This window comes from Megalopta genalis, chromosome 1 (assembly GCF_051020955.1).
Source record: "Megalopta genalis isolate 19385.01 chromosome 1, iyMegGena1_principal, whole genome shotgun sequence".
In the NCBI taxonomy this organism is placed as follows: domain Eukaryota; kingdom Metazoa; phylum Arthropoda; class Insecta; order Hymenoptera; family Halictidae; genus Megalopta; species Megalopta genalis.
This window is the reverse complement of record NC_135013.1, coordinates 8,765,907-8,787,064: the sequence shown is the minus strand read 5'-3', so window position 1 is coordinate 8,787,064 and position 21,158 is coordinate 8,765,907. Positions and strand designations below refer to the sequence as shown.

Sequence of the window (21,158 nt, the reverse complement as noted above, 5' to 3'; positions counted from 1 at the left end):
AAGTTATTGAATTAATTAATTTCTAGGTTATGTAATTAATTAATTTTCAAGTTATATAAATAATTAATATCTAAGTTATGTAATTAATTAATTTTCAAGTTACCTAATTAATTAATTTCCAAGCGATGTATTGGAAATATGCTTTTTCCTATGAACTGACATCTAGGACCGACAACGACACGAGATACGGCGTTCTCGAGGCAGAAGCATAAAATTCAAAATAAAATTAAACGTGTTAGCAATTACACTAGAACCTCGATTATTGGGTTCTATAAAATGAAAATGATCTATTATGCAAATAGGTTTTGCATGTGTTCAGCTCGATCTGGAGCAATCCACGTGCAAAATATTTTATTGCACAAATCGATAAGGATTAAATCTGACACTGCAATTAACTAATTGTTCCATTATCTGAACATTTATGTCAGCCGGCTTAGCCCGGGTAATTGAGGTTCTACTGTATATGTAGAATATCAGTAAACAGATTTTGATGAAAGGTTATTTGCCAGCGGGTGTACTTCTAGTATCTAATTTATATACATATAATATAATATATATACGCATGATTTACATTTCTGAAGTGGCTCCTGTTTCATACGACGAACGCAGATAAACTTTATTTTGCATAAAGATCCACAATCTCCTAATCACAGTTTTAAATGTTTATCTCGCAATCTAATAATGATCACCGTAAAGTACCTCGAACAGCAAATTAGAGATATTTATTATACCATGAAGAAAGAAACAAAAAGGACCTACGTAATCTCCGCAGGAATAATCCCGAAAAGTTCGTTTCAAAAATCGGAGAATAAAGCTGCAATCGTTCCTAAGCACGGTCGACCGCATAATTATTGCGTAGGTCCGGGCTGAAAAACGCGAATAGCGTGTTCAGAGAAGACAAGTGGATTTTTCATACGGGATTCACCGCGAATCCCCAGATCCTACAGTTCCAAATTCCACTTTCGAAATTCGATAATTTCCATCAGCCCAAAAATGTCGAGTGGTGAAAAAACGTGACCGTGTACACTTCGGGGAGGGATGGTTTTCGTCGGAGGGTGAAAATCGGATGCCTTTACGGTTGACGAGTGAGCGAAAACAGATTCCAGAGAGAGAGAGAGAGAGAGAGAGAGAGAGAGAGAGAGAGAGAGAGAGAGAGAGAGGACAGCGGGAAAAAGGGAAACGGTACCTGTTCCCGTTACGAGTGTCACAATGGTACCAGCTTTTGTCGCGCATATTCGTATCGGTCCACCTGGCAAAGAAACAAACCCTAACCGTTCTGTTTGTCGACGTTCGGCAACATTATACTCTTTCCCGATCTACGACAGGGTTTAAAGCAGCTCCGTGTATCCCTCTCTAATAGAGAGAGTCTCTTCAGCCACCCTCCCTCCCTCTCTCTCACTCTCTCTCTATCACTTTATGGATCGGCTTCTCCTCGCGCACTTGTGCGAGTCGCCGCGGCACGAGCAAATACGTGGGTGCACACGTGTACACGGTCGATACAGGTAGAGGGTGAAGCTCGACGTACCCGGCCGGAGAGGAGAGAGAACGCCAGAGCAAATATTGATGGAAGTCGAAAAAATTTTAAAAGCCGTACAGACACGTACGCAGGCCCGTGCACACGCACGAACGGCGCGCCACGTTTCGGCCAGCTTTCCCGCGGATCGAGATTTTCAAGTATTCGACAAATATCGATGTTTCTCGTTCATCTTATACCGGGTGATTCCGAACTGGTCGTGCGTCAAGTGCCCGGGTGGCTCTCGACGATCGGACGTGGTTTTGGAACGGCGTAAACGATACTGTTGTTCTTAGGGAATGTTCGGAGCGAGCAGCGCAAAGCGTTTTATGAGCTACTTCGAGGTAACTTCGACGAAGAACGCATCTTTCGAAACTGGCAACTGAGATTCTTCTGTAAATTGTTGTCTTTATACGTTATTTTGTAATGATATATATGGGCCGATATGGGCAGATTTGGGCAGATATGGGCGGGCAGATTCGGGCAGATTTGGGCAGGTTTGGGCGGGCAGATTTGGACAGATTTGGGCAGATTAAGGCAGATTCGGACAGATTTGGGCGGGCAGATTCGGGCAGATTTGGGCAGATTTGGGCAGATTTGGGCAGATTCGGGCGGGCAGATTCGGGCAGATTTGGGCGGGCAGGTTTGGGCGGGCAGATTTGGGCAGATTAAGGCAGATTCGGGCAGATTTGGGCAGATTTGGGTGGGCAGATTTGGGCAGATTTGGGCAGATTTGGGCGGGCAGGTTTGGGCGGGCAGATTTGGGCAGATTTGGGCAGATTTGGGCAAATTTGGGCAGATTCGGGCGGGCAGATTCGGGCAGATTTGGGCGGGCAGGTTTGGGCGGGCAGATTTGGGCAGATTAAGGCAGATTCGGGCAGATTTGGGCAGATTTGGGCAGATTTGGGCGGGCAGATTCGGGCAGATTTGGTCGGGCAGATTCGGGCAGATTTGGGCAGGTTTGGGCGGGCAGATTTGGGCAGATTTGGGCGGGCATATCTGGGCGGGCATATTTGGGCAGATTTGGGCGGGCAGGTTTGGGCGGGCAGATTTGGGCAGATTTGGGCAGGTTTGGGCGGGCAGATTTGGGCAGATTTGGGCAGATTTGGGCGGGCATATTTGGGCAGATTTGGGCGGTCAGACATGGGCAGATTTGGGCGGGCAGATTTGGGCAGATTTGGGCAGAATTGGGCAGATTTGGGCAGATTAAGGCAGATTTTGACAGATTTGGGCAGATTTGGGCGGGCATATTTGGGCAGATTTGGGTAGATTTGGGCGGGCAGGTTTGGGCGGACAGATTTGGGTAGATTTGGGCAGATTTGGGCAGATTTGGGCGGGCAGATTTGGGCAGAATTGGGCAGATTAAGGCAGATTCGGACAGATTTGGGCAGATTTGGGCAGATTTGGGCAGATTTGGGCGGGCAGATTTGGGCAGAAGTGGGAAGATTTGGGCAGATTAAGGCAGATTCGGGCAGATTTGGGCAGATTTGGGCAGATTTGGGCGGGCAGGTTTGGGCGGCAGATTTTGGCAGAATTGGGCAGATTTGGGCGGGCAGATTTGGGCAGAATTGGGCAGATTTGGGCAGATTAAGGCAGATTCGGGCAGATTTGGGCAGATTTGGGTGGGCAGATTTGGGCAGATTTGGGCGGGCGGATTTGGGCAGAATTGGGCAGATTTGGGCAGATTAGGGCAGATTCGGGCAGATTTGGGCAGATTTGGGCATATTAAGGCAGATTCGGGCAGATTTGGGCAGATTCGGGCAGGTTCGGGCAGATTCGGGCAGATTCGGGCAGGTCGGGCAGATTCGGGCAGATTCGGGCAGGTCGGGCAGGTTCGGGCAGATTCGGGCAGATTCGGGCAGGTCGGGCAGGTCGGGCAGATAGGGGCAGATTCGGGCAGGTTCGGGCATTTTCGGGCAGGTTCGGGCATTTTCGGGCAGATAGGGGCAGATAAGGGCAGATAGGGGCAGATTCGGGCAGGTTCGGGAATTTTCGGGCAGATTTGGGCAGATTTGGGCAGATTTGGGCGGGCATATTTGGGCAGATTTGGGCGGTCAGACATGGGCAGATTTGGGCGGGCAGATTTGGGCAGAATTGGGCAGATTTGGGCAGATTAAGGCAGATTTTGGCAGATTTGGGCAGATTTGGGCAGATTTGGGCAGATTTGGGCGGGCATATTTGGGCAGATTTGGGCGGTCAGACATGGGCAGATTTGGGCAGATTTGGGCAGAATTGGGCAGATTTGGGCAGATTTGGGCAGAATTGGGCAGATTAAGGCAGATTCGGGCAGATTTGGGCAGATTTGGGTGGGCAGGTTTGGGCGGACAGATTTGGGCAGATTTGGGCAGATTTGGGCCGAATTGGGAAGATTTGGGCAGATTAAGGCAGATTCGGGCAGATTTGGGCAGATTTGGGCAGATTTGGGCAGATTTGGGCGGGCAGGTTTGGGCGGCAGATTTTGGCAGATTAAGGCAGATTCGGGCAGATTTGGGCACATTTGGGCGGTCAGACATGGGCAGATTTGGGCAGAATTGGGCAGATTTGGGCAGATTCGGGCAGATTTTGGCAGATTTGGGCAGATTTGGGCAGAATTGGGCAGATGAAGGCAGATTCGGGCAGATTTGGGCAGATTTGGGTGGGCAGGTTTGGGCGGACAGATTTGGGCAGATTTGGGCAGATTTGGGCGGGCAGATTTGGGCCGAATTGGGAAGATTTGGGCAGATTAAGGCAGATTCGGGCAGATTTGGGCAGATTTGGGCAGATTTGGGCGGGCAGGTTTGGGCGGCAGATTTTGGCAGATTAAGGCAGATTCGGGCAGATTTGGGCAGATTTGGGCAGAATTGGGAAGATTTGGGCAGATTAAGGCAGATTCGGGCAGATCTGGGCAGATTTGGGCAGATTTGGGCGGGCAGGTTTGGGCGGCAGATTTTGGCAGAATTGGGCAGATTTGGGCAGATTTGGGCGGGCAGATTTGGGCACAATTGGGCAGATTTGGGCAGATTAAGGCAGATTCGGGCAGATTTGGGCAGATTTGGGTGGGCAGATTTGGGCAGATTTGGGCGGGCAGATTTGGGCGAACAGATTTGGGCATATTTGGGCAGATTTGGGCAGGTTCGGACAGATTTGGGCAGATTTGGGCGGTCAGACATGGGCAGATTTGGGCGGGCGGATTTGGGCAGAATTGGGCAGATTTGGGCAGATTAGGGCAGATTCGGGCAGATTTGGGCAGATTTGAGCAAATTTGGGCGGGCAGGTTTGGGCGGGCAGAGTTGGGCAGATTAAGGCAGATTCGGGCAGATTTGGGCGGGCAGATTTGGGCATATTAAGGCAGATTCGGGCAGATTTGGGCAGATTCGGGCAGATTCGGGCAGATTCGGGCAGGTCGGGCAGATAGGGGCAGATTCGGGCAGGTTCGGCCATTTTCGGGCAGGTTCGGGCATTTTCGGGCATGTTCGGGCATTTTCGGGCAGATAGGGGCAGATATGGGCAGATTCGGGCAGATAGGGGCAGGTTCGGGCATTTTCGGGCAGGTTCGGGCATTTTCGGGCAGATAGGGGCAGATATGGGCAGATAGGGGCAGATTCGGGCAGGTTCGGGCATTTTCGGGCAGACATGGGCAGATATGGGAAGGTTCGGGCAGATTCGGGCAGATTCGGGCAGCTTCGGGCAGCTTCGGGCAGATAGGGGCAGATTCGGGCAGATAGAGGCAGATATGGGCAGATAGGGGCAGATTCGGGCAGATTCGGGCAGATTCGGGCAGGTCGGGCAGGTCGGGCAGATTCGGGAGGATTCGGGCAGGTTGGGCAGATCCGGGCAGATTCGGGCAGGTCGGGCATATTCGGGCAGGTCGGGCAGGTTCGGGCAGATTCGGGCAGGTCGGGCAGATTCGGGCAGATTCGGACAGGTCGGGCAGCTTCGGGCAGATAGGGGCAGATTCGGGCAGATAGAGGCAGATTCGGGCAGGTCGGGCAGATAGGGGCAGATTCGGGCAGGTTCGGGCATTTTCGGGCAGGTTCGGGCATTTTCGGGCAGATAGGGGCAGATATGGGCAGATTCGGGCAGATAATGGAAGATTCGGGCAGATTCGGGCAGGTCGGGCAGATAGGGGCAGGTCGGGCAGATTCGGGCAGATCGGGCAGATTCGGGCAGATTCGGGCAGGTCGGGCAGATTCGGGCAGATTCGGGCAGATAGGGGCAGGTTCGGGCATTTTCGGGCAGGTTCGGGCATTTTCGGGCAGGTTCGGGCATTTTTGGGCAGATAGGGGCAGATATGGGCAGATAGTGGCAGATTCGGGCAGGTTCGGGCAGATTCGGGCACGTCGGGCATATTCGGGCAGATAGTGGCAGATTCGGGCAGATAGGGGCAGATATGGGCAGATAGTGGCAGATTCGGGCAGATATGGGCAGGTCGGGCAGATAGGGGCAGATTCGGGCAGATAGGGGCAGATTCGGGCAGGTCGGGCAGGTCGGGCAGATTCGGGCAGGTCGGGCAGATTCGGGAAGATTCGGGCAGGTCGGGCAGATTCGGGCAGGTTCGGGCAGATTCGGACAGGTCGGTCAGATTCGGGCAGATAGGGGCAGATTCGGGCAGGTCGGGCAGATTCGGGCAGGTCGGGCAGGTCGGGCAGATTCGGGCAGATTCGGGCAGGTCTGGCAGGTCGGGCAGATTCGGGCAGATTCGGGCAGGTCGGGCAGATTCGGGCAGATTCGGGCAGGTCGGGCAGTTTCGGGCAGGTCGGGCAGATTCGGGCAGGTTCGGGCAGGTCGGGCAGGTTCGGGCAGATTCGGGCAGGTCGGGCAGATTTGGGCAGATTCGGGCAGATTCGGGCAGGTTCGGGCAGATTCGGGCAGATAGGGGCAGATTTGGGCGGGCATATTTGGGCAGATTTGGGCGGGCTGATTTGGGCAGATTTGGGCGGGCAGATTTGGGCAGATTTGGGCAGATTAAGGCAGATTCGGGCAGATTTGGGCGGGCAGAATCGGGCAGATTTTGGCAGATTTGGGCAGATTTGGGCAGAATTGGGCAGATTTGGGCAGATTAAGGCAGATTCGGGCAGATTTGGGCAGATTTGGGCGGGCAGGTTTGGGCAGATTCGGGCAGGTTAAGGCAGATTCGGGCAGATTCGGGCAGATATGGGCAGATATGGGCAGGTCGGGCAGATTCGGGCAGGTTCGGGCAGATTCGGGCAGGTCGGGCAGATTCGGGCAGATAGGGGCAGATTCGTGCATATTCGGGCAGGTCGGGCAGGTTCGGGCAGATTCGGGCAGGTTCAGGCAGATTCGGGCAGGTCGGGCAGATTCGGGCAGATTCGGTCAGATTCGGGCAGGTTGGGCAGATTCGGGCAGATTCGGGCAGGTCGGGCATATTCGGGCAGGTCGGGCAGATTCGGGCAGATTCGGGCAGGTCGGACAGGTCGGGCAGATTCGGGCAGATAGGGGCAGATTCGGGCAGGTCGGGCAGATTCGGGCAGGTTCGGGCAGATTCGGGCAGATAGGGGCAGATTTGGGCGGGCATATTTGGGCAGATTTGGGCGGGCTGATTTGGGCAGATTTGGGCAGATTTGGGCAGATTAAGGCAGATTCGGGCAGATTTGGGCGGGCAGAATCGGGCAGATTTTGGCAGATTTGGGCAGATTTGGGCAGAATTGGGCAGATTTGGGCAGATTAAGGCAGATTCGGGCAGATTTGGGCAGATTTGGGCGGGCAGGTTTGGGCAGATTCGGGCAGGTTAAGGCAGATTCGGGCAGATTCGGGCAGATATGGGCAGATATGGGCAGGTCGGGCAGATTCGGGCAGGTTCGGGCAGATTCGGGCAGGTCGGGCAGATTCGGGCAGATAGGGGCAGATTCGTGCATATTCGGGCAGGTCGGGCAGGTTCGGGCAGATTCGGGCAGGTTCAGGCAGATTCGGGCAGGTCGGGCAGATTCGGGCAGATTCGGTCAGATTCGGGCAGATTCGGGCAGATTCGGGCAGATAGGGGCAGATTCGGGCAGATAGAGGCAGGTTCGGGCATGTCGGGCAGATAGGGGCAGATTCGGGCAGATAGGGGCAGATTCGGGCAGGTCGGGCAGGTCGGGCAGATTCGGGCAGGTCGGGCAGATTCGGGAAGATTCGGGCAGGTCGGGCAGATTCGGGCAGGTTCGGGCAGATTCGGACAGGTCGGTCAGATTCGGGCAGATAGGGGCAGATTCGGGCAGGTCGGGCAGATTCGGGCAGATTCGGGCAGGTCGGGCAGGTTCGGGCAGATTCGGGCAGGTCTGGCAGGTCGGGCAGATTCGGGCAGATTCGGGCAGGTCGGGCAGATTCGGGCAGATTCGGGCAGGTCGGGCAGGTCGGGCAGATTCGGGCAGGTCGGGCAGATTCGGGAAGATTCGGGCAGGTCGGGCAGATTCGGACAGGTCGGTCAGATTCGGGCAGATAGGGGCAGATTCGGGCAGGTCGGGCAGATTCGGACAGGTCGGTCAGATTCGGGCAGATAGGGGCAGATTCGGGCAGGTCGGGCAGATTCGGGCAGATTCGGGCAGGTCGGGCAGGTCGGGCAGATTCGGGCAGATTCTGGCAGGTCTGGCAGGTCGGACAGATTCGGGCAGATTCGGGCAGGTCGGGCAGATTCGGTCAGATTCGGGCAGGTCGGGCAGTTTCGGGCAGATTCGGGCAGGTTCGGGCAGATCCGTCAGATTCGGGCAGGTTCGGGCAGATTCGGGCAGATAGGGGCAGATTCGGGCAGGTCGGGCAGATTCGGGCAGATAGGGGCAGATTCGGGCAGGTCGGGCAGATTCGGGCAGATTCGGGCACGTCGGGCAGGTCGGGCAGATTCGGACAGATAGGGGCAGATTCGGGCAGGTCGGGCAGATTAGGGCAGGTCGGGCAGATTAGGGCAGGTCGGGCAGGTCGGGCAGATTCGGGAAGATTCGTGCAGGTCGGGCAGATTCGGGCAGGTTCGGGCAGATTCGGACAGGTCGGTCAGATTCGGGCAGATAGGGGCAGATTCGGGCAGGTCGGGCAGATTCGGGCAGATTCGGGCAGGTCGGGCAGGTTCGGGCAGATAGGGGCAGGTCGGGCAGATTCGGGCAGATCGGGCAGATTCGGGCAGATTCGGGCAGGTCGGGCAGATTCGGGCAGATTCGGGCAGATAGGGGCAGATTCGGGCAGGTCGGGCAGATTCGGGCAGATAGGGGCAGATTCGGGCAGGTTCGGGCAGATCCGGGCAGATTCGGGCAGATAGGGGCAGATTCGGGCAGGTCGGGCAGATTCGGGCAGATAGGGGCAGATTCGGGCAGGTTCGGGCAGATCCGGACAGATTCGGGCAGGTTCGGGCAGATTCGGGCAGATTCGGGCAGGTCGGGTAGATTCGGGCAGAGTCGGGCAGATTCGGGCAGATAGGGGCAGATTCGGGCAGATTCGGGCAGGTCGGACAGGTCGGGCAGATTCGGGCAGATAGGGGCAGATCCGGGCAGGTTCGGGCAGATTCGGGCAGGTCGGGCATATTCGGGCAGATAGTGGCAGATTCGGGCAGATAGGGGCAGATATGGGCAGATAGTGGCAGATTCGGGCAGATATGGGCAGGTCGGGCAGATTCGGGCAGGTTCGGGCAGGTCGGGCATATTCGGGCAGATAGTGGCAGATTCGGGCAGATAGGGGCAGATATGGGCAGATATGGGCAGATTCGGGCAGATAGTGGCAGATTCGGGCAGATATGGGCAGATATGGGCAGATTCGGGCAGGTTCGGGCATTTTTGGGCTGATAGGGGCAGATATGGGCAGATAGTGGCAGATTCGGGCAGGTCGGTCAGATTCGGGCAGATAGGGGCAGATTCGGGCAGATTAAGGCAGATTCGGGCAGATTTGGGCGGGCAGAATCGGGCAGATTTGGGCAGATTTGGGCAGATTTGGGCAGATTTGGGCAGATTTGGGCAGAATTGGGCAGATTTGGGCAGATTAAGGCAGATTCGGGCAGATTTGGGCAGATTTGGGCGGGCAGGTTTGGGCAGATTCGGGCAGGTTAAGGCAGATTCGGGCAGATTCGGGCAGATATGGGCAGATATGGGCAGGTCGGGCAGATTCGGGTAGGTTCGGGCAGATTCGGGCAGGTCGGGCAGATTCGGGCAGATAGGGGCAGATTCGTGCATATTCGGGCAGGTCGGGCAGGTTCGGGCAGATTCGGGCAGGTTCAGGCAGATTCGGGCAGGTCGGGCAGATTCGGGCAGATTCGGTCAGACTCGGGCAGATTCGGGCAGATTCGGGCAGATAGGGGCAGATTCGGGCAGATAGAGGCAGGTTCGGGCATGTCGGGCAGATAGGGGCAGATTCGGGCAGATAGGGGCAGATTCGGGCAGGTCGGGCAGGTCGGGCAGATTCGGGCAGGTCGGGCAGATTCGGGAAGATTCGGGCAGGTCGTGCAGATTCGGGCAGGTTCGGTCAGATTCGGACAGGTCGGTCAGATTCGGGCAGAAAGGGGCAGATTCGGGCAGGTCGGGCAGATTCGGGCAGATTCGGGCAGGTCGGGCAGGTCGGGCAGATTCGGGCAGATTCGGGCAGGTCTGGCAGGTCTGGCAGGTCTGGCAGGTCGGGCAGATTCGGGCAGATTCGGGCAGGTCGGGCAGGTCGGGCAGATTCGGGAGGATTCGGGCAGATTCGGGCAGGTCTGGCAGGTCGGGCAGATTCGGGCAGATTCGGGCAGGTCGGGCAGATTCGGGCAGATTCGGGCAGATAGGGGCAGGTTCGGGCATTTTCGGGCAGGTTCGGGCATTTTCGGGCAGATAGGGGCAGATATGGGCAGATAGGGGCAGATTCGGGCAGGTTCGGGCATTTTCGGGCAGACATGGGCAGATATGGGAAGGTTCGGGCAGATTCGGGCAGATTCGGGCAGCTTCGGGCAGCTTCGGGCAGATAGGGGCAGATTCGGGCAGATAGAGGCAGTTTCGGGCAGGTCGGGCAGATTCGGGCAGATTCGGGCAGGTCGGGCAGATTCGGGAGGATTCGGGCAGGTTGGGCAGATCCGGGCAGATTCGGGCAGGTCGGGCATATTCGGGCAGGTCGGGCAGGTTCGGGCAGATTCGGGCAGGTCGGGCAGATTCGGGCAGATTCGGACAGGTCGGGCAGATTCGGGCAGGTTCGGGCAGATTCGGGCAGGTCGGGCATATTCGGGCAGATAGTGGCAGATTCGGGCAGATAGGGGCAGATATGGGCAGATTCGGGCAGGTCGGGCATATTCGGGCAGATAGTGGCAGATTCGGGCAGATATGGGCAGGTCGGGCAGATTCGGGCAGGTTCGGGCAGATTCGGGCAGATAGGGGCAGATATGGGCAGATATGGGCAGATTCGGGCAGATAGTGGCAGATTCGGGCAGATATGGGCAGATATGGGCAGATTCGGGCAGGTTCGGGCATTTTCGGGCAGGTTCGGGCATTTTTGGGCAGATAGGGGCAGATATGGGCAGATAGTGGCAGATTCGGGCAGGTTCGGGCAGATTCGGGCACGTCGGGCATATTCGGGCAGATAGTGGCAGATTCGGGCAGATAGGGGCAGATATGGGCAGATAGTGGCAGATTCGGGCAGATATGGGCAGGTCGGGCAGATAGGGGCAGATTCGGGCAGATAGGGGCAGATTCGGGCAGGTCGGGCAGGTCGGGCAGATTCGGGCAGGTCGGGCAGATTCGGGAAGATTCGGGCAGGTCGGGCAGATTCGGGCAGGTTCGGGCAGATTCGGACAGGTCGGTCAGATTCGGGCAGATAGGGGCAGATTCGGGCAGGTCGGGCAGATTCGGGCAGGTCGGGCAGGTCGGGCAGATTCGGGCAGATTCGGGCAGGTCTGGCAGGTCGGGCAGATTCGGGCAGATTCGGGCAGGTCGGGCAGATTCGGGCAGATTCGGGCAGGTCGGGCAGTTTCGGGCAGGTCGGGCAGATTCGGGCAGGTTCGGGCAGGTCGGGCAGGTTCGGGCAGATTCGGGCAGGTCGGGCAGATTTGGGCAGATTCGGGCAGATTCGGGCAGGTTCGGGCAGATTCGGGCAGATAGGGGCAGATTTGGGCGGGCATATTTGGGCAGATTTGGGCGGGCTGATTTGGGCAGATTTGGGCGGGCAGATTTGGGCAGATTTGGGCAGATTAAGGCAGATTCGGGCAGATTTGGGCGGGCAGAATCGGGCAGATTTTGGCAGATTTGGGCAGATTTGGGCAGAATTGGGCAGATTTGGGCAGATTAAGGCAGATTCGGGCAGATTTGGGCAGATTTGGGCGGGCAGGTTTGGGCAGATTCGGGCAGATTCGGGCAGGTCGGGCAGGTTCGGGCAGGTCGGGCAGACTCGGGCAGGTTCGGGCAGATTCGGGCAGGTCGGGCAGTTTCGGGCAGGTCGGGCAGATTCGGGCAGGTTCGGGCAGGTCGGGCAGGTTCGGGCAGATTCGGGCAGGTCGGGCAGATTTGGGCAGATTCGGGCAGATTCGGGCAGGTCGGGCAGGTCGGGCAGATTCGGGAGGATTCGGGCAGGTTGGGCAGATTCGGGCAGATTCGGGCAGGTCGGGCATATTCGGGCAGGTCGGGCAGATTCGGGCAGATTCGGGCAGGTCGGACAGGTCGGGCAGATTCGGGCAGATAGGGGCAGATTCGGGCAGGTCGGGCAGATTCGGGCAGGTTCGGGCAGATTCGGGCAGATAGGGGCAGATTTGGGCGGGCATATTTGGGCAGATTTGGGCGGGCTGATTTGGGCAGATTTGGGCAGATTTGGGCAGATTAAGGCAGATTCGGGCAGATTTGGGCGGGCAGAATCGGGCAGATTTTGGCAGATTTGGGCAGATTTGGGCAGAATTGGGCAGATTTGGGCAGATTAAGGCAGATTCGGGCAGATTTGGGCAGATTTGGGCGGGCAGGTTTGGGCAGATTCGGGCAGGTTAAGGCAGATTCGGGCAGATTCGGGCAGATATGGGCAGATATGGGCAGGTCGGGCAGATTCGGGCAGGTTCGGGCAGATTCGGGCAGGTCGGGCAGATTCGGGCAGATAGGGGCAGATTCGTGCATATTCGGGCAGGTCGGGCAGGTTCGGGCAGATTCGGGCAGGTTCAGGCAGATTCGGGCAGGTCGGGCAATTCGGGCAGATTCGGTCAGATTCGGGCAGATTCGGGCAGATTCGGGCAGATAGGGGCAGATTCGGGCAGATAGAGGCAGGTTCGGGCATGTCGGGCAGATAGGGGCAGATTCGGGCAGATAGGGGCAGATTCGGGCAGGTCGGGCAGGTCGGGCAGATTCGGGCAGGTCGGGCAGATTCGGGAAGATTCGGGCAGGTCGGGCAGATTCGGGCAGGTTCGGGCAGATTCGGACAGGTCGGTCAGATTCGGGCAGATAGGGGCAGATTCGGGCAGGTCGGGCAGATTCGGGCAGATTCGGGCAGGTCGGGCAGGTTCGGGCAGATTCGGGCAGGTCTGGCAGGTCGGGCAGATTCGGGCAGATTCGGGCAGGTCGGGCAGATTCGGGCAGATTCGGGCAGGTCGGGCAGGTCGGGCAGATTCGGGCAGGTCGGGCAGATTCGGGAAGATTCGGGCAGGTCGGGCAGATTCGGACAGGTCGGTCAGATTCGGGCAGATAGGGGCAGATTCGGGCAGGTCGGGCAGATTCGGACAGGTCGGTCAGATTCGGGCAGATAGGGGCAGATTCGGGCAGGTCGGGCAGATTCGGGCAGATTCGGGCAGGTCGGGCAGGTCGGGCAGATTCGGGCAGATTCTGGCAGGTCTGGCAGGTCGGACAGATTCGGGCAGATTCGGGCAGGTCGGGCAGATTCGGTCAGATTCGGGCAGGTCGGGCAGTTTCGGGCAGATTCGGGCAGGTTCGGGCAGATCCGTCAGATTCGGGCAGGTTCGGGCAGATTCGGGCAGATAGGGGCAGATTCGGGCAGGTCGGGCAGATTCGGGCAGATAGGGGCAGATTCGGGCAGGTCGGGCAGATTCGGGCAGATTCGGGCACGTCGGGCAGGTCGGGCAGATTCGGACAGATAGGGGCAGATTCGGGCAGGTCGGGCAGATTAGGGCAGGTCGGGCAGATTAGGGCAGGTCGGGCAGGTCGGGCAGATTCGGGAAGATTCGTGCAGGTCGGGCAGATTCGGGCAGGTTCGGGCAGATTCGGACAGGTCGGTCAGATTCGGGCAGATAGGGGCAGATTCGGGCAGGTCGGGCAGATTCGGGCAGATTCGGGCAGGTCGGGCAGGTTCGGGCAGATAGGGGCAGGTCGGGCAGATTCGGGCAGATCGGGCAGATTCGGGCAGATTCGGGCAGGTCGGGCAGATTCGGGCAGATTCGGGCAGATAGGGGCAGATTCGGGCAGGTCGGGCAGATTCGGGCAGATAGGGGCAGATTCGGGCAGGTTCGGGCAGATCCGGGCAGATTCGGGCAGATAGGGGCAGATTCGGGCAGGTCGGGCAGATTCGGGCAGATAGGGGCAGATTCGGGCAGGTTCGGGCAGATCCGGACAGATTCGGGCAGGTTCGGGCAGATTCGGGCAGATTCGGGCAGGTCGGGCAGATTCGGGCAGAGTCGGGCAGATTCGGGCAGATAGGGGCAGATTCGGGCAGATTCGGGCAGGTCGGACAGGTCGGGCAGATTCGGGCAGATAGGGGCAGATCCGGGCAGGTTCGGGCAGATTCGGGCAGGTCGGGCATATTCGGGCAGATAGTGGCAGATTCGGGCAGATAGGGGCAGATATGGGCAGATAGTGGCAGATTCGGGCAGATATGGGCAGGTCGGGCAGATTCGGGCAGGTTCGGGCAGGTCGGGCATATTCGGGCAGATAGTGGCAGATTCGGGCAGATAGGGGCAGATATGGGCAGATATGGGCAGATTCGGGCAGATAGTGGCAGATTCGGGCAGATATGGGCAGATATGGGCAGATTCGGGCAGGTTCGGGCATTTTTGGGCTGATAGGGGCAGATATGGGCAGATAGTGGCAGATTCGGGCAGGTCGGTCAGATTCGGGCAGATAGGGGCAGATTCGGGCAGATTAAGCAGATTCGGGCAGATTTGGGCGGCAGAATCAGTGGCAGATTTGGGCAGATTTGGGCAGATTTGGGCAGATTGGTTGGGCAGATTAAGGCAGATTCGGGCAGATTTGGGCAGATTTGGGCGGGCAGGTTTGGGCAGATTCGGGCAGGTTAAGGCAGATTCGGGCAGATTCGGGCAGATATGGGCAGATATGGGCAGGTCGGGCAGATTCGGGTAGGTTCGGGCAGATTCGGGCAGGTCGGGCAGATTCGGGCAGATAGGGGCAGATTCGTGCATATTCGGGCAGGTCGGGCAGGTTCGGGCAGATTCGGGCAGGTTCAGGCAGATTCGGCAGGTCGGGCAGATTCGGGCAGATTCGGTCAGATTCGGGCAGATTCGGGCAGATTCGGCAGATAGGGGCAGATTCGGGCAGATAGAGGCAGGCCATGTCGGCAGAGGGCAGATTCGGGCAGATAGGGGCAGATTCGGGCAGGTCGGGCAGGTCGGGCAGATTCGGGCAGGTCGGGCAGATTCGGAAGATTCGGGCAGGTCGTGCAGATTCGGGCAGGTTCGGTCAGATTCGGACAGGTCAGATCGGCAGAAGGGCAGATTCGGGCAGGTCGGGCAGATTCGGGCAGATTCGGGCAGGTCGGGCAGGTCGGGCAGATTCGGGCAGATTCGGGCAGGTCTGGCAGGTCTGGCAGGTCGGGCAGATTCGGGCAGATTCGGGCAGGTCGGGCAGGTCGGGCAGATTCGGGAGGATTCGGGCAGATTCGGGCAGATTCGGGCAGGTCGGGCATATTCGGGCAGATAGTGGCAGATTCGGGCAGATATGGGCAGGTCGGGCAGATTCGGGCAGGTTCGGGCAGATTCGGGCAGATTCGGACAGGTCGGGCAGATTCGGGCAGATAGGGGCAGATATGGGCAGATATGGGCAGATTCGGGCATTTTCGGGCAGGTTCGGGCATTTTCGCGCAGATAGGGGCAGATTCGGGCAGGTTCGGGCATTTTCGGGCAGACATGGGCAGATATGGGCAGGTTCGGGCAGATTCGGGAAGATTAGGGCAGGTCGGGCAGATTAGGGCAGGTCGGGCAGCCCGGGCAGATTCGGGCTGGTCGGGCAGATTCGGGAAGATTCGGGCATTTTCGGGCAGGTTCGGGCATTTTCGGCAGATAGGGGCAGATATGGGCAGATATGGGCAGATTCGGGCAGATAGTGGAAGATTCGGGCAGATATGGGCAGGTCGGGCAGATTCGGGCAGGTTCGGGCAGATTCGGGCAGGTCGGGCAGATTCGGGCAGATAGGGGCAGATTCGGGCAGATAGAGGCAGGTTCGGGCATGTCGGGCAGATAGGGGCAGATTCGGGCAGATAGGGGCAGATTCGGGCAGGTCGGGCAGGTCGGGCAGATTCGGGCAGGTCGGGCAGATTCGGGAAGATTCGGGCAGGTCGTGCAGATTCGGGCAGGTTCGGTCAGATTCGGACAGGTCGGTCAGATTCGGGCAGAAAGGGGCAGATTCGGGCAGGTCGGGCAGATTCGGGCAGATTCGGGCAGGTCGGGCAGGTCGGGCAGATTCGGGCAGATTCGGGCAGGTCTGGCAGGTCTGGCAGGTCTGGCAGGTCGGGCAGATTCGGGCAGATTCGGGCAGGTCGGGCAGGTCGGGCAGATTCGGGAGGATTCGGGCAGATTCGGGCAGATTCGGGCAGGTCGGGCATATTCGGGCAGATAGTGGCAGATTCGGGCAGATATGGGCAGGTCGGGCAGATTCGGGCAGGTTCGGGCAGATTCGGGCAGATTCGGACAGGTCGGGCAGATTCGGGCAGATAGGGGCAGATATGGCAGATATGGGCAGATTCGGGCAGGTTCGGGCATTTTCGGGCAGGTTCGGGCATTTTCGCGCAGATAGGGGCAGATAGGGGCAGATTCGGGCAGGTCGGGCAGATTCGGGCAGATTCGGGCAGGTCGGGCAGGTTCGGGCAGATTCGGGCAGATTCGGGCAGGTCGGGCAGCCCGGGCAGATTCGGTCAGATTCGGGCAGGTCGGGCAGGTCGGGCAGATTCGGACAGGTCGGGCAGATTCGGGCAGATTCGGGCAGGTTCGGGCAGATCCGTCAGATACGGGCAGGTTCGGGCAGATTCGGGCAGATAGGGGCAGATTCGGGCAGGTCGGGCAGATTCGGGCAGATTCGGGCACGTCGGGCAGGTCGGGCAGATTCGGACAGGTCGGGCAGATAGAGGCAGGTTCGGGCATGTCGGGCAGATAGGGGCAGATTCGGACAGGTCGGGCAGATTCGGGAGGATTCGGGCAGATTCGGGCAGATTCGGGCAGATTCGGGCAGGTCGGGCAGATAGTGGCAGATTCGGGCAGGTATGGGCAGGTCGGGCAGATTCGGGCAGATTCGGGCAGATAGGGGCAGATTCGGGCAGGTTCGGGCAGATTCGGGCAGGTCGGGCAGATTCGGGCAGATTCGGGCACGTCGGGCAGGTCGGGCAGATTCGGACAGGTCGGGCAGATTCGGGCAGATTCGGGCAGGTTCGGGCAGATCCGTCAGATTCGGGCAGGTTCGGGCAGATTCGGGCAGATAGGGGCAGATTCGGGCAGGTCGGGCAGGTCGGGCAGATTCGGGCAGGTCGGGCAGATTCGGGAAGATTCGGGCAGGTCGGGCAGATTCGGGCAGGTTCGGGCAGATTCGGACAGGTCGGTCAGATTCGGGCAGATTCTGGCAGATCTGGCAGGTCGGACAGATTCGGGCAGGTCAGGCAGGTTCGGGCAGATTCGGGCAGGTCTGGCAGGTCGGGCAGATTCGGGCAGATTCGGGCAGGTCGGGCAGATTCGGGCAGGTCGGGCAGATTCGGGCAGGTCGGGCAGGTCGGGCAGATTCGGGCAGGTCGGGCAGGTCGGGCAGATTCGGGCAGGTCGGGCAGATTCGGGCAGATTCGGGCAGGTCGGGCAGATTCGGGCAGATTCGGGCAGGTCGGGCAGGTCGGGCAGATTCGGGCAGATTCTGGCAGATCTGGCAGGTCGGACAGATTCGGGCAGATTCGGGCAGGTCGGGCAGATTCGGTCAGATTCGGGCAGGTCGGGCAGTTTCGGGCAGGTCGGGCAGATTCGGGCAGATTCGGGCAGATTCGGGCAGATTCGGGCAGGTCGGGCAGGTTCGGGCAGATTCGGGCAGGTTCGGGCAGATTCGGGCAGGTCGGGCATATTCGGGCAGATAGTGGCAGATTCGGGCAGATAGGGGCAGATATGGGCAGATAGTGGCAGATTCGGGCAGATATGGCAGGTCGGGCAGATAGGGGCAGATTCGGGCAGATAGGGGCAGATTCGGGCAGGTCGGGCAGGTCGGGCAGATTCGGGCAGGTCGGGCAGATTCGGGAAGATTCGGGCAGGTCGGGCAGATTCGGGCAGGTTCGGGCAGATTCGGACAGGTCGGTCAGATTCGGGCAGATAGGGGCAGATTCGGGCAGGTCGGGCAGATTCGGGCAGGTTCGGGCAGATTCGGGCAGGTCGGGCATATTCGGGCAGATAGTGGCAGATTCGGGCAGATAGGGGCAGATATGGGCAGATAGTGGCAGATTCGGGCAGATATGGGCAGGTCGGGCAGATAGGGGCAGATTCGGGCAGATAGGGGCAGATTCGGGCAGGTCGGGCAGGTCGGGCAGATTCGGGCAGGTCGGGCAGATTCGGGAAGATTCGGGCAGGTCGGGCAGATTCGGGCAGGTTCGGGCAGATTCGGACAGGTCGGTCAGATTCGGGCAGATAGGGGCAGATTCGGGCAGGTCGGGCAGATTCGGGCAGGTCGGGCAGGTCGGGCAGATTCGGGCAGATTCGGGCAGGTCTGGCAGGTCGGGCAGCTTCGGGCAGATTCGGGCAGGTCGGGCAGATTCGGGCAGATTCGGGCAGGTCGGGCAGTTTCGGGCAGGTCGGGCAGATTCGGGCACGTCGGGCAGGTCGGGCAGATTCGGGCAGGTTCGGGCATATTCGGGCATATAGTGGCAGATTCGGGCAGATAGGGGCAGATATGGGCAGATATGGGCAGATTCGGGCAGGTTCGGGCATTTTCGGGCAGGTTCGGGCATTTTCGGGCAGATAGGGGCAGATATGGGCAGATAGGGGCAGATTCGGGCAGGTCCGGGCATTTTCGGTCAGACATGGGCAGATATGGGCAGGTTCGGGCAGATTCGGGCAGATAGGGACAGATTCGGGCAGATAGAGGCAGGTTCGGGCATGTCGGGCAGATAGGGGCAGATTCGGGCAGGTCGGGCAGATTAGGGCAGGTCGGGCAGATTAGGGCAGGTCGGGCAGGTCGGGCAGATTCGGGAAGATTCGGGCAGGTCGGGCAGATTCGGGCAGGTTCGGGCAGATTCGGACAGGTCGGTCAGATTCGGGCAGATAGGGGCAGATTCGGGCAGGTCGGGCAGATTCGGGCAGATTCGGGCAGGTCGGGCAGGTTCGGGCAGATTCGGGCAGATTCGGGCAGGTCGGGCAGGTCGGGCAGATTCGGGCAGATTCGGGCAGATTCGGGCAGATAGGGGCAGATTCGGGCAGGTTCGGGCAGATTCGGGCAGGTCGGGCAGATTCGGGCAGATTCGGGCACGTCGGGCAGGTCGGGCAGATTCGGACAGGTCGGGCAGATTCGGGCAGATTCGGGCAGGTTCGGGCAGATCCGTCAGATTCGGGCAGGTTCGGGCAGATTCGGGCAGATAGGGGCAGATTCGGGCAGGTCGGGCAGGTCGGGCAGATTCGGGCAGGTCGGGCAGATTCGGGAAGATTCGGGCAGGTCGGGCAGATTCGGGCAGGTTCGGGCAGATTCGGACAGGTCGGTCAGATTCGGGCAGATTCTGGCAGATCTGGCAGGTCGGACAGATTCGGGCAGGTCAGGCAGGTTCGGGCAGATTCGGGCAGGTCTGGCAGGTCGGGCAGATTCGGGCAGATTCGGGCAGGTCGGGCAGATTCGGGCAGGTCGGGCAGATTCGGGCAGGTCGGGCAGGTCGGGCAGATTCGGGCAGGTCGGGCAGGTCGGGCAGATTCGGGCAGGTCGGGCAGATTCGGGCAGATTCGGGCAGGTCGGGCAGATTCGGGCAGATTCGGGCAGGTCGGGCAGGTCGGGCAGATTCGGGCAGATTCTGGCAGATCTGGCAGGTCGGACAGATTCGGGCAGATTCGGGCAGGTCGGGCAGATTCGGTCAGATTCGGGCAGGTCGGGCAGTTTCGGGCAGGTCGGGCAGATTCGGGCAGATTCGGGCAGATTCGGGCAGATTCGGGCAGGTCGGGCAGGTTCGGGCAGATTCGGACAGGTCGGGCAGATTCGGGCAGGTTCGGGCAGATTCGGGCAGGTCGGGCATATTCGGGCAGATAGTGGCAGATTCGGGCAGATAGGGGCAGATATGGGCAGATAGTGGCAGATTCGGGCAGATATGGGCAGGTCGGGCAGATAGGGGCAGATTCGGGCAGATAGGGGCAGATTCGGGCAGGTCGGGCAGGTCGGGCAGATTCGGGCAGGTCGGGCAGATTCGGGAAGATTCGGGCAGGTCGGGCAGATTCGGGCAGGTTCGGGCAGATTCGGACAGGTCGGTCAGATTCGGGCAGATAGGGGCAGATTCGGGCAGGTCGGGCAGATTCGGGCAGGTCGGGCAGGTCGGGCAGATTCGGGCAGATTCGGGCAGGTCTGGCAGGTCGGGCAGCTTCGGGCAGATTCGGGCAGGTCGGGCAGATTCGGGCAGATTCGGGCAGGTCGGGCAGTTTCGGGCAGGTCGGGCAGATTCGGGCAGATTCGGGCAGGTCGGGCAGGTTCGGGCAGGTCGGGCAGATTCGGACAGGTCGGTCAGATTCGGGCAGATAGGGGCAGATTCGGGCAGGTCGGGCAGATTCGGGCAGATTCGGGCAGGTCGGGCAGGTCGGGCAGATTCGGGCAGATTCTGGCAGGTCTGGCAGGTCGGACAGATTCGGGCAGATTCGGGCAGGTCGGGCAGATTCGGTCAGATTCGGGCAGGTCGGGCAGTTTCGGGCAGATTCGGGCAGGTTCGGGCAGATCCGTCAGATTCGGGCAGGTTCGGGCAGATTCGGGCAGATAGGGGCAGATTCGGGCAGGTCGGGCAGATTCGGGCAGATTCGGGCACGTCGGGCAGGTCGGGCAGATTCGGACAGGTCGGGCAGATAGAGGCAGGTTCGGGCATGTCGGGCAGATAGGGGCAGATTCGGGCAGGTCGGGCAGATTAGGGCAGGTCGGGCAGATTAGGGCAGGTCGGGCAGGTCGGGCAGATTCGGGAAGATTCGGGCAGGTCGGGCAGATTCGGGCAGGTTCGGGCAGATTCGGACAGGTCGGTCAGATTCGGGCAGATAGGGGCAGATTCGGGCAGGTCGGGCAGATTCGGGCAGATTCGGGCAGGTCGGGCAGGTTCGGGCAGATAGGGGCAGGTCGGGCAGATTCGGGCAGATCGGGCAGATTCGGGCAGATTCGGGCAGGTCGGGCAGATTCGGGCAGATTCGGGCAGATAGGGGCAGATTCGGGCAGGTCGGGCAGATTCGGGCAGATAGGGGCAGATTCGGGCAGGTTCGGGCAGATCCGGGCAGATTCGGGCAGATAGGGGCAGATTCGGGCAGGTCGGGCAGATTCGGGCAGATAGGGGCAGATTCGAGCAGGTTCGGGCAGATCCGGACAGATTCGGGCAGGTTCGGGCAGAT

At 59.4% G+C, this 21,158-nt stretch overlaps 1 protein-coding gene across 1 annotated transcript in view; it reads right to left on the bottom strand.

Moving 5' to 3' along the window:
- The window catches only part of LOC117228789 (DOMON-like domain-containing protein nahoda), a 106,587-nt gene that overhangs the window by 25,173 nt on the left and 60,256 nt on the right, over window positions 1-21,158 (bottom strand). The window lies entirely within an intron of this gene.